This window comes from Peromyscus maniculatus, chromosome 4 (genome assembly GCF_049852395.1).
Source record: "Peromyscus maniculatus bairdii isolate BWxNUB_F1_BW_parent chromosome 4, HU_Pman_BW_mat_3.1, whole genome shotgun sequence".
Lineage (NCBI taxonomy): Eukaryota > Metazoa > Chordata > Mammalia > Rodentia > Cricetidae > Peromyscus > Peromyscus maniculatus.
In genome coordinates this window covers 153,175,938-153,188,589 of record NC_134855.1, presented here as the reverse complement: position 1 = coordinate 153,188,589, position 12,652 = coordinate 153,175,938, and the positions used below count along the sequence as shown (strand labels likewise).

Below are 12,652 nucleotides of genomic sequence, written 5' to 3'. Positions count from 1 at the left end.
CACAGACACACAGAGGTCACACACAGACACAAACACAGGTACACACAGGTCTCACACACAGACACACACACATAGTCAGACAGAGGTCACACACAGACACACACAGGTCACACACACAGATACACATACACAGACATACAGAGGCACACACACACACAGACATACAGGTTCACACACATGCACACACACACAGAGGTCACACACAAATATACATACACAGACACACAGAGGTCACACACAGACACACACAGGTTCACACACATGTACACAGACACACGCAGGTCTAACACACACAGGTCACACAGATATACACAGATACACACAGACACGCACACAGGTTCACACACACAGGTGTACATAGATACACACACACAGGTCAGACGTACAAACACACAGGCATACAGACACAGGTTCACACACATGCACACAGACACACAGAGGTCACACACAGACACACACAGGTTCTCACAAACACACACACATACACACAGATTCTCTCTCTCACACACACACACAGGTTCACACACACAGACGTACACAGACACATACACAGGTCAGACGTACAGACACACACATGCACACACACACAGGTTTTCACACACACACACACACACACAGGTTCACACAAGCAGTAGGACAGCAGTACCACTGCTTCCCACACACTTCCTGTCTAGGAGTGTCAGAGAGATGCGACACATCTCTCTAGAACCATGTGACCATGAGAAGATTGGAGAGTGGTAAAGAGGTGCAGAGGGTGATCTCAAACCGGAGAGTCCCTGCGCCCCCAGCTCCCAGGAAAAGGGGATCCCTCCCTCTGCTGGCTACTTGGTTTTTAGATCTGCCCATTGTAAGGAAGGTAAAACTGAGGCTCCAGGAAGCAGAGTTACCTGCAGGAACTGAGATAGGCAGGCAAGGAATTCCATGCCCAAAGGAACTTTTGATACACCCCTGGCCCCAGGCTGCCTGGCCTCACTTGGGTCCTGTGGGCGGGTCTTCCTTACTGGCCCAGGCCAGCTGATGGCCGGTGCCCTCTCCCGTTGTCTCCCTCCCCACTGCAGACACAAGTGGGACCAGAGACCTCAGCTGGCCCCGTCCAAGTCCGTTGGCAAACCTCACCCCTAGTCCCTACCATCAAGACACTGGGAATTGGCTGACCCACGGAGTGCTCGTGCTAACCCAGGACATGTGGGAGCAGGGCCTGTGCGTGCTTGGGAGGTGGGGGTGTGACTCAGCCATTTTTGAGGTCCCTGCTGCAGCCAAGGACCCCAGGACCCTTGCACCTCCTTGCTCGAGGGGCTCCGGGGGAACATTCCAGAGCTTCCAACTGGAAGTTCCTCTAGGAGGGGATACAGAAGAGCACTGGGTGCCACCGCAGGAGGCTCTTGGACCCAGTAGTGAGGAGATCTCTGCTGGGTGAGCGCTGGAGGCAGGGTGCGCAGCTGCAGAGCCTGGCCAGGCCCCGCTACTCAGGCCTTATTTGGTAAGACCCTGCGCTGGTCTGGTCACTGGGACTCCAGAAAGTCCTGGGCTGGCCCCAGTGCTGCCAGATGGGCAGCCACCCTCAACCACCCAGCCAGGGGCTGGCATATTCAGAGGTGGGAGCTCTAGGGTCAGGTGGGTCCCCTGGGACTCCATCCCAGACCTGGACAGGGATTCCCTGGCCTTTGCCTATATAAGGCTGAGGAGAGACAGCGGCGCCGGGCAGACCCACAGCCGCAGAGGTATTGTCTTAAGTGAGTGCTTGGCACTGGGCACTGAAGCCTTGGATTCTTGTAAAGACCTGGCAGGGACATTGTTTGACAGTTCTGAGGTACGCTGGAGTCTCCTCTCCTGGGAAGCTGCCCCAGCAAGTGCAGCACCAGGCAGAGGGCATGGACCCAGCTTTGGCTCCTAGGACCCTCCTGTGAGGGGGAGGGGTGATGCGCCTGTCTGCATGGAAAGGGAGTTCCCAAGGATGCAGGACAGGTGTGGTGCCTGTGACTGAGCTTCTGAACCCCAGGTCTAAGCACAAGCCGGCCACACCAGCGGACTTGTCACCTTGTTTGTGACAAAGGAAGACCCCGAGCTCCTTGGGGGCCCTGATAAAGGGGGGGGGCTGAGGCCAGAAGAAAAGGGTTTGTTTTTTATTGTTTGGTTCCAGGAATTGAACCCAGGGCCCTACACATGCTAGCCAAGGACTTGCCAGAGTGTTTGCCTGCCCCCTGACCAATCACACTGAGTGTGAGTGTCCTGTGTTCAGGTCAACATCATCCTCAGCCTGGGATAGCAGTCACAGCAACCCAGCCCGAGAGTCACTGCTTCAAGTAAGACTGCAGAGAAGGCCCCCGTGTAGGGGACTTTTGTTTTGTTTTTCCAGACAGAGTCTCTCTGTGTAGCCCTGGAACTCACTTTATAGACCAGGCTGGCCTCGAACTCACAGAGATCCACCTATTTCTGCCTCCTGAGTGCTGGGATTAAAGGCGTGAGCCACGACCACCTGGCTCACGTAAGTAACTTTTAATCTGAGACCCCAAAATAAGTAGGAGCTGGACTTAGGAGCGGGCTGGTGTTCCAGGCAGAAGACAGCCCTGAGGCAGGGAAAGCTGGGTCCTGTGTGGACAATGTGGCTGGAGCTGAGGGAGCAGGATGAGTAGGGGGCAGGTAGACAGAGGCACAGGAGCCGTGGCATCTGTCCAGGAGTTGGGTGCCATTGGGAGCAGTAGGAAGCCGGACCTGAAGCAGGGGACCCAGCAATGTCATCAGACCATGCATTCCGTCTTCAATTCTTTGGGTTCTGGGTGGTTTCTCACTATTTCCCTCATCCCTAGTAGGGATAGGGTGACCTTATCCCCTCTTTGCCAAAGAGGCACTTGAGGCCCCAGAAGGGATGAGACAGGGTAGGGATACTTCCCTTTGCTTTGTCTGGAGCCAGGGTCCGGCCAGGAACAGAGGCTGCTGGGGGCTGTACTGGCTGGGCTGCTGCAGGTGGGGGCGGGTCTTCTCCCACCTGCTGTCTCCCCTGGACCCCCCACCATTCTCCTTCAACTGCCTGACAACCTGCTGGGACATCTCCCAAGAAAGCCTCCCTTCTGGGCAAACAAAGTGTCTGTCTGTCACCTGTCCTGGCCAGCCCGGCTGTAGCTTAGGGCAAGGGAGGAGACAGCTAGGTTCCTGGCCTGGGAAAGAGACCAAGTGGCCGCCCACCATCTCTGGCTCCAGATGTGGCTGCACAACAGTGAACTGCTGTGCCGTGGGTGCAGGCCCAGGAGGTGGCCACGGCACCTGTCCCCTAGAGTTAGAGTCCCCTAAACCTGCTTTTGAGACCCAAGGCTCCATGGCTTGAAGCACACTTGGGACCCTGGGCTGGTAGACCATCTTTCAAGGGACATAGGAGTAAGTAGCCAGGCTTGCCGGACACCAGGTGTTTCCCGAGTACCTGTGCATCTTGGTGAGAAGGGCCTGCTACCATGTGCACACAGAGAACAAAGCCCAGAGAGGCTGACACAGCTGCCCCGGGTCACACAGCTTATAGTTATTAAATGAAGATTTGGGCCTCCAACTTTAGAGATTGACCAGAAGGGGGCATCACAGGTTTAGTAGTCCCCCAAGGGCTGTATCTACTAAGGGTCCCCAAAACAGACCTCCTCTGGGGACAATCTCTGCTACCCACCAGGCACCTGCTGGGCACTGTGTGTGTGTGTCACAGCGGCAACAGAGAACGTAACAGAGAAGCCCAGCCTGGGGCTGCCCTCTGAACAGAAGCAGCATCCTATCTGAGGGGAGAGACTAGAGCTGGTGCTCTGAGGGAGCGGGTTTGTAGTAGAGTCTGTAGGGCCACAACCGCACCCATCCCACCCCAGGTGTCTTATGGCAGCTTTAGCAGTACCAACCGACGGTGGCAGTGGCATCTGGCCCACAGGCCACAGGGGGCCGCCAGAGTGGCGAGGTTAAACTTGTCACCCCAGTCTCCCCCTCCTCCACCCAACCCCCATGGCCCATTGCCCTGCAGCACCTGCCTGGGGCCAAAGCACAATGTGTGAGCCTCACCCACAAAGTCAGGACCACCGGAGTGGAGGGGTCTGTGGGGCAGGGTACGTGCAGGGGGGCTGTAATGAGGAGCAGGGCACTTTGAGGGGACAAAGGTCCAGGCTGCCCTCCCTCCACCAGCCATTCTGACTTAGTTGACATGTGCAGCCAGGGCACCTGCTGGAGGTGGCCAGGTCCTGCTGGGAAGGGGGGGCCCTCACCCTAGGCAGTCCACCCCTCCATGAAGAAAGCCCCCCAGCAAGACAGGCGCAGGGATGGGGTGTGGAGGCTGTTATTAGAGCTGATGCTCTTGGGGCTCAGCTGTCGGGGGAGGCGTGCTGGAAAAAGGCAGAAGGGAAGGGGGGAGGGGGGAGGAGGAGATGAGGAAGAGGGGGGAGGAGAGGGAAGAGAGGGGTTCAGCCACTCAGCCTCAGGGAACAGCGGCAGGGGTGAGGGAGGTGGAGGCCCACCTCCTGGGCCACCCTGCCAGTGCCTGAGTTGGCTTTAGCCACAGGTCCCAAAGTTGAACCCGGAAGGAACCTTTAGGGGTTTGGCCAACACCGTCGGCTCTCACTTTGGTTTCCTTTGACCTGAGTGTGTCTAAGAGGAAATTCTCCAGCCCCCGTGTGAACTGTCCCCGCCTGTCCCCTTTGCAAGAGGCCAGGGAGCCCATGGAGAGTGTGCCCTGTTCTAGAGCACCTTTGGGGTCACAGCTGTCTTCAGGCTGTGGGGTCTGGCACCCCACTCTCCTCCTGTGTGGACAACCCTACAGCCTAGACACTGACAAGGGGAACCCTGAGTGTGAGCACATCCCCCAGTTGTCGGCCCCCCATGTGAAGGATGCGGACTTGCTTCCGTGGGGAGCAGAGAGCCGCCTGGGTCAGTGATGGGCCCAGGCCCCTCTGAACCCACCACCAAATGCAGGTCCCCAGGTATGGTGATGTCCACGTTCTGGAGTTGCCGGCCAGGGCATGCCTGTGGGCCCTTTGTTTCCAGGGGTCTCCTGGTGACAGCACCCTCTCAGAGCTGTCTGTGTCTCCCTGGTGCAGGACTCTGTGTCAGGAGGACCCGTGGGACTGCCTGCCTGGTTCCAACCCTGGCTCGACCATGTCATCTGGTCGTCGGCAGAATGGGGCTCTTAGAAAGGACACAGACCAAGGAGGGGCTGAAGGCCATCAGCTCAGAGCTGGGGGTGTGGTCAGTTGGCCAATGGCTGCCAGGCATGCACGAAGCTCTGGGTAAACCCCCAGTACCACACACAGGGGAAGCGGGGCAGGGACATCAGAAGTTCAAAGTCATCCTCAGTTACTTATCAAGTTAAAGGCCAGCCTGGGCTACAGGAGACCCTTTCTCCAAAAACTAAAAAGAAGATAATAAATAAATACTCACGGACGATAGTAACCAGCCAGGGCAGCGCTGTAAACAGTATGGGGGCCATAGAGACATGAGTGAGGGTTCTGGGTTTTTCATTTCCTCCCCTCCTGATTTTTCTTGTTTTACGTGGGTGTGTAAATACACATGTGAAGGTCACAGAGGTTGCCCTTTAGTGTCTTCCTCTATCATCGTCCACCTTATTTTTTAGACAAGGTCTCTCACTGGACCTGGAGCCCAACTGTCTAACCTCAGGGACCCATGTGAAACCACACCCGGCTTTTTACACGAGACCTGGGGATTCGAACTCAGGGTCTCATGAGGCTGGCCTCGAACTCACAGAAATCCTCCTGCCTCTGCTTCCCAAGTACTGGGAATAAAGGTGTATGCCGCCACCCCCATCCCCGCTGTCTCTCCTGTTTTTATATGGCACCATTCAGAACACTTGCTCCTGAGTCGCCTCCTTGGCTGGGACACTTGCCACATGGTGATGGACTGGGCCAGACAGAGCTGGGAAGCTTCATGGCGCCTGTCAGATTCCGGCAGGTGGAGCCTCAGAATCTGGCTTGTAAGTCTGTGATCTTGGGTATTTTCACTTCTGATATGAACAGCGTGGGGCGGGGCCCTCTTCTGAGTGACAGAATAGCTGGCCCTCTTCCTTCAGCGTGCACAGCTTGCTCGCCTCCACGGTTTCTCACGTGACCTCTGGGCCACGTCTCTCGATGTCACAGGTCAGGGTGCCCTGTAAGGAAATGTCATTAGATTTTTCTTACATTTATGTATCTACTCATTCATGTATTGCTTCTATCTGTGTGTGGGGGGGGCACACCACAGTGTGTGTAGTGATCAGGGAACAACCTCCACCAGGTCATTTGGTGTGTGTCTCAACCCCCTGAGCCTACGGAAAGGCCTTCAGGGCAGGACCGCAGGGAAGGGGCCAAGTAGCCACCCCAGCCCCCACCCCAGCCACACCATCCAGAGGACCCTGGATCAGCTCTTGGATCAGCAAATCCAGTGGGACAAGAGTGCTAGACGCTTTTCCTGATCCAGGGACTTCCATCCTACCCACCTCCTGGAAGTCCCCAGGCCAGATCAGAGCAGCCCACTCCATCGGCTTATTCCAGTGACAACAGTGCTTTCTTCCATAGTCACCTGTGCGCCAGGTGCTGGGTGATCAGGACCCCACCCCCACCCCACCCCCACCCCTCACCGAAGTCTGTCTCATGCTGCAGCCCAACTCCACCATTGCTGTGGCTTCCTGCCACCACGTGGGTGTGAATTAAAACGGATCAAGGTCCTGTGGACATGCATGCACCCTTTGGGGTGCCCATGCTGGTTGGAGCACTGTCCAGGTCTTGGAAGGCACTGGTACCCAGGTGTGGAGGACTTTCATCTGTCTTGCACACTTTGGTTACCCACACACTCATGCACATGGCCCCGCTCAGGAGCACCTGGGATACAGCAGGGATGACGGGCAGCCAGCATAGCCGGCAATCACTTCTGGCCCTTCTCACACTCCCGCCACCTTTCCAGAGGTGGCCCTACCTTCCCCAGACTCCAGGACTCAGCAGGATCTGCCGGGATCCAGTGCCCTCCCCGGCTCTGTCCTGGAACTCAGGAGTTCAAACATCGCTCCTGATATCAACCTGCTCCTCCCCAGTTTTTCCTGTGCTGGGGACTGTGCTGGTCCATGCAGAGTGCTTGTGTCCCTGGCCTGTGACAGGCACATCTCCAGACTTCACTGGTGTCAAGGAGTGACTCCCGCGGGCTATTGCAAACACCCCCATCTCTGCTCCTACCTCCCGCTGTCACCCTGGCCTAACCAAGCAGAGTGACCATCCACGGCTGGAGCCTTAGGGTGCCAGCGCGGCTCTCTCTCCCTATCTGGAGTCACTCCTGTCCCGGTGACCCAAAGAGGCTTTTCCAGGCTGAACCCACCTGTCTGCTGCTTGTTGACCGATTTTCAGCCATGCCCCCCACACCACACCGCTATCCCTTCTCCCCAAGCTCCTCCCACATACTCAGGGATCCCTATCCTTTTAAAAACATTTATTTATTCACTTACCGGGTAAGTAAAGCCACGATGTGCACATGGAGTCAGGACAACTTGCGGGCATCACTTCCCACCTTTCACCAGTGGGTCCTGGGTTCAAACTCAGGAAGCTTGGCTTGATGGCAAGTGCCTTTACCTGCAGAGCCGCCTTGCCCCGCCCCTTAGCACAAGGTTTCCTGTAGGCCGGCTCGGCTTCAAACTTGCTGTTGCCAAAGATGAGGGAGCTTCTGCTCCTCCTGCCTCTACCTCCTCGGCGCTGCGATTATAGCTGTAGAGCCTGCCTGGTTTATGCATCATAGGGAATCAAACCCAGGGACCTCACGCGTGCTGGGCAAGCCCTCTACCAACTGAGCCACATCCCCAGCTCCCTGCTTTTTCTTAAATTGCCATCTGTGGTTTCAATTTCCACTTCCCCCGCCACAGTGCTCAGGGCTCATGTGGACAGGGGCTCTATTGCGTTATTCTTCTACCCTGGGTCTACCACGACATGGGGCTAGAAGACCCTCAGGAAACGCAGGGGCCCTGGAGGAAGGGGTGAGCCCGCAGGGCCCCCCCACCCCCTTGGGAAGGACCTGGCCCTTCACGCGGCTGTGAAGAGGAGGAGAGCCTGTTTGGTGCTCGGTGCAGCCTGCAGCTCGGCTTGCAGGTGCCTCTGGCCTAGGCGTGAGAGGAAGCAGGTGGGGATGTCAGCTCAGGAGGCAGCCGCAGGCCCAGCCACGCCCGGACTCTGAGCCTGAGAGGCTGTAGCTCTAAATATAGCTACAGGTTGTTCGAGGAAGTGGTGGCTTTGATAACCCCGGGGCGGCTCAGCCCCGCTGAGCACTCTCAGCCCCAGGAAAGAAAATGGGGAAATGAGCTCCTCCAGTTGGGGCCTCGCACAAAGAGGGGGCCCCCAGCAAGGCAGGGGTCCTGGGTGCTTGAATGAACCCTGACCCCTCCGCTCTGGACCAGCCTAGAGTGTCAAATCAGGTGCTGTCTGCTGTGGCTTTTAGAAGACCTCTGGGGCAGGACAGAGAAATGGGGATGTGGAAGGGAAGGGAGCCCCTTAACCTGGAGTTAGGTTAAAGCCTCTGGAGGACAAGAGTCTGGAGTTCCAGCATCAGCCAGGCCTGGTGAGCATTCAGGAGGCTGAGGCAGGCAGATATCTGAGTTTGAGGCCAGCTTTGTCTACAGAGTGAGTTCCAGGACAGCCAGGGCTACACTGAGAAACCATGTTTGGAAAAACAAAAAAAGAGTTCCAGAAGCCAACAGCATTGGATTGGCTGTGAAGGTTGCTAGCATGGAGACTTTGTTGTGTCCAAAGTTCCCCCAACCCCCCGCCCCCAAATAAACAACAACCTGACAGTGCTTGTGACAAGGTTAGGAATGTTATTGGGTAAACTGAGGCCTAAGGGTAGGTTTCTGTTTACCAGCAACTTCCCTTAATCCATCCCCAGAGGTCCTCTACCTCAGGCAGGGGATCTAGTCCAGGTCAATCGGAACAGCCTGTATCAGCTCAAGAACCCCACCCTGCTGACTGTCATATCAAGTCTGCTGGTTTCCCATCATTTTGCCCCCTCCACCCAGAGATAGCCTTGATAGTCTGACCCCCAATCAACCTGTCTACCATGGAGAGGTCCAGTTCAGTGGTTTCACTGTGCCCTCACTTCCAAAGGCAAGACACCTTTTATGTATTGATTTTTGAAGATTTATTACTGTTGTTGAGACAAGTGGTCCTGGGTGGGCTGGAGCTCATTACATAGACCAGGCTGGCCTTGAAGTCATAGAGGTCGGTCTATCTCTGCTTCCCTTCTGGAGTGCTGGAATCAAAGGTGTATGCCACCACATCTGGCCTTTATTTTTCATTATGTGAACATTAGTGTCTCTATGTGTGGGCATGTATGTGCGCATGCATGCAGGTGCCCTTGGGTCCAGAAAAGGACATCAGATCCCCCAGAACTGGAGTTACAGGTGGTTGGGGGTTGTCTAGTGTGAGTGCTGGGAACTGAACTCGGGTCCTCTGCAAGACTGAATCATCTCTCCAGTCCCAAGTTTCCTTTTATAAGAGATATTTTCAAATAAGGATGCTAGAATAGAATGAGCTGTGCTTAAGACCTAAGCATACATGATCTTCCAGTATAGCCTGACTCCTTTACAAGGAGTCAACTATAACATACTGGGGATCTCACAGACAAGACTATAAACTGTTCACAACACACACACACACACACACACACACACACACACACACACACACACACACACACACACACATCCTCCCCTTCCCAGCTGACAGCAGTGGCAATCCCATCAGTGGACTCCCAGGCACCACCTTGATCTCACTAAGTCGCCCATACACCCTTTGAGAGGGAGTGTCAAAAGCCCCCAAATCCTGTACATGAGTACCATGAAGACACTTCATCAAGGGGCTGGAGAATGACTGAGCTTAAGAGCACTGGCTGCTCTTCCAGAAGACCTGGGTTCTGTTCCCAGCACACACATGGTGGCTCACGATCGTATGTAACTCCAGTTCCAGGGAATCCAACACCTTTTTCTGCCCTCCATGGGCACATACACTCGCTCAAGCTCACACATATACATATGAATAAAAATAAATACACCTAAAAAATTTAAACACTTGCCATCGTGTCTGTCTCTTGAGAAACACACTCCCACACTTGGGGGGTACATTCTGCTTTTCCTAAGCACCCCTGGCTCTCATCACTCTCTGTGCTGATATCTTTGTTAATAAACTCCAACTTTGCTTCTTACTGCTTATCCTGGACGGAGGAAGGTAGCCGGCCCTGAACGTCCACAGCAGAATGAGAGCAATCAAGGCCCCGGGTGGAACTCCGAGGGTGACTTGGCGAAGGATGAGGAGTTGGAGGGGCAGGCCTGAGCCCCCAAGCTCCACTCAGTACCTCAGAGAAGTTCCCAGCACTCGGCTGGGGGCCAGGCTATATGCTTGGCCTAAACTAGGCAACGCCCCACCCTGGTGGCAAGCAAGATGCCCTCAAAGAGTCTGCAGCCATTTATCCAGTCATTTATGGCAGAAACAATGAGCCCTGATTACATGAGGGGTGCGTGCCGGAGTCAACACCACAGCACACACTTGCACCCTCTACTACTCGTGATCCAGGACATGTAGAGAGTTGCATGAAGTCACATGTACATGAAGCATGCAGCTGTGTTCGCAGGGCCAGCCAACACAATGACCTTGAGAAGACTGTCTACCACAGAAAGACACGAATCCTGCCCAGTGAGTCACCTTGTGCATGCCACATACCTTCTCTGGTTCTTGCTCTCCTCTGTAAAAGTGGAAATAGGTTGCCTTGAGAACCTAAGGAATGAAAGGATGTGGCGTCCAGCACAGTCACACAGAGCTCCTGGGCTGGCACCAAGTTCACTGGCCCAGAGAGGGATGTACTCTCCCCAGCTGGTAGAAGGCCGCTGGGTCAAGAGGATCCCAGGCAGGCCAGGGGGCCAGGCATCCTTCCTGAGGACTTGTGGGGGTTGGGCAAGTGGCATGTTCAGTGGTTGGTTCCTGGCCTGTGTCCTCAGGTCACCCGGGGCGGTACCAAGCAGGCTGGCCTATACCCAAGAGCTTGTCCCAGTCTTCCCTGTGACGCAGACGGTGGGCAGTGGCCTCTTGTGGAGGGAAGGTCGTCAGCTAGGTCTTCAGTACTTTTAAAATGAGTGACGCTTGGGAAGGAAGGGGCTGCCCCTACCAGCCTGGAGGGGCTTTCAGAGAGTTGGGAACCCCGAGCTTAGGCAACCCCAACAGCTGGATGGAGGCCATGAGCAAGTGGGAAAGCTCTGGATGTCTAGGGCAGAGTCCTCTGGGAACTGTCATCTCTCTGGGCTTTCTCCCTGGGTCCCTGGGAAACCAGAGCCACATTGTATCACACACATCACTTCCGGATGGCCCCACTGAGTCTCCAGTCTTCAGGGCTCCCCTTAGCAAGTGTCAACCACAGGGGACTTCTCTTCTGCTCCCCCCCCCACCTCTGCACCCCTAGAACTTCCTCATTGCTGAACCCTGGCCTGGAATGCTGTTCCCTTTGGAGGCCAGGCTCTGCTCACCAGAGCCTGCTGGAGGCTGCTCAGGGAAAGTCCTGGCCCCAGGCTTGTATATGTGACTCAGTGTTCTTTTGACCAAAAGAGCCCCAACACCAGCCTCCAGTGGAGCTGGGCCTCTACCAGGCGGCAAGAACACATCCCTGACACCCTTCTTCCTGGCTGCCGAACAGGCTAGGTCACCCCGTGGTGACCCATCCCCCTCAGTGGGCACTTGCTGAGCAGTTAGCTAGTGGATCTGTAAGGGACCTGGAAGTGTGGGTGTGGCCAGAGCCAAGAAGGAAGTAGAGAAAGAAAGGGAAATTCTGGTTAAGAGCAGGGAGAAAGCAGGAGGCAGGGATGAGCGTGCCAGGGATGAGAAGAGTGTGCCAAAGTCCTGAGGCAGAGGTAGGGCTGCTGGTGGGGGAGAACTCAGCACCTCACCGTGGTGCCTATGGGACTGAAATTCAACCGGGTTCCAGGAGTGACTCAGCCAGGAACTGCCAACACCTGTCTCTAGCCTGAGACCCCCCCCCCCCGGGTGCATTTACCCCCCCCCCCCCCCACACACACACACCCAGCCTGGGTGCCCTCAGGGGAGGGGAAGCAGCTCTATGGAGGAAGCAGTGAGTTGAGTTTGGGAAGGTCAGGATGGCTGGTCATGAAGCAGGCCTGAGCTCTTTGGGCCCCTGCAGGCCAGACCTTGGTGGGGGCAAAGGTGCCCTGGGCTGGGAGCAGCTGGTATGAGTGGGCAAGTGAGGGGAGGACACCCCAAGCGTCCCATCAGGGATGTTTGTGGCTTGTAAAATAAGAGCGCAAGGTTTTTAAGGCCCAGGGAGGGTCCTGTTTAACCTGAACATGGAAAGAAAGAATCCAGTATGGCCCAGTCCCTGTATCCCCTGCTCCTGTGTGCCCACGCTCTGTCACAGACATCATCTCACAGTAGGTGCTGCTGAGATCCCCTGCTCCTGTGTGCCCACGTTCTCTGTCACAGACATCATCTCACAGTAGGTGCTGCTGAGATCCATGTGAGATGGATGGACCACACAGAGTTGTCCAGTGGTAAAAACTTCATCTCCATTCCAGGATGGTAACTAAGCTCACAGGGAGGTGAGTCCAGGAATCTCAGTCCTGACTGTGAAGGAGGAGCTGACGCGGTCTGCACTAAGCAAGTGGGGTCAAGAGGCC

General features: G+C 55.7%; 1 long non-coding RNA gene across 1 annotated transcript; it reads right to left on the bottom strand.

Annotated features, from left to right (window-relative positions):
- Positions 1 to 2,357: 2,357 nt before the first annotated feature.
- On the bottom strand, positions 2,358 to 11,957 carry LOC107402264 (uncharacterized). The gene is made up of 3 exons (XR_001579345.3): positions 10,695 to 11,957; positions 7,442 to 7,710; positions 2,358 to 6,118 (listed from the first exon to the last, which is right to left on the bottom strand). It is a non-coding gene; the product is annotated as an uncharacterized LOC107402264 (long non-coding RNA).
- Between the last annotated feature and the right edge of the window lie 695 nt (positions 11,958 to 12,652).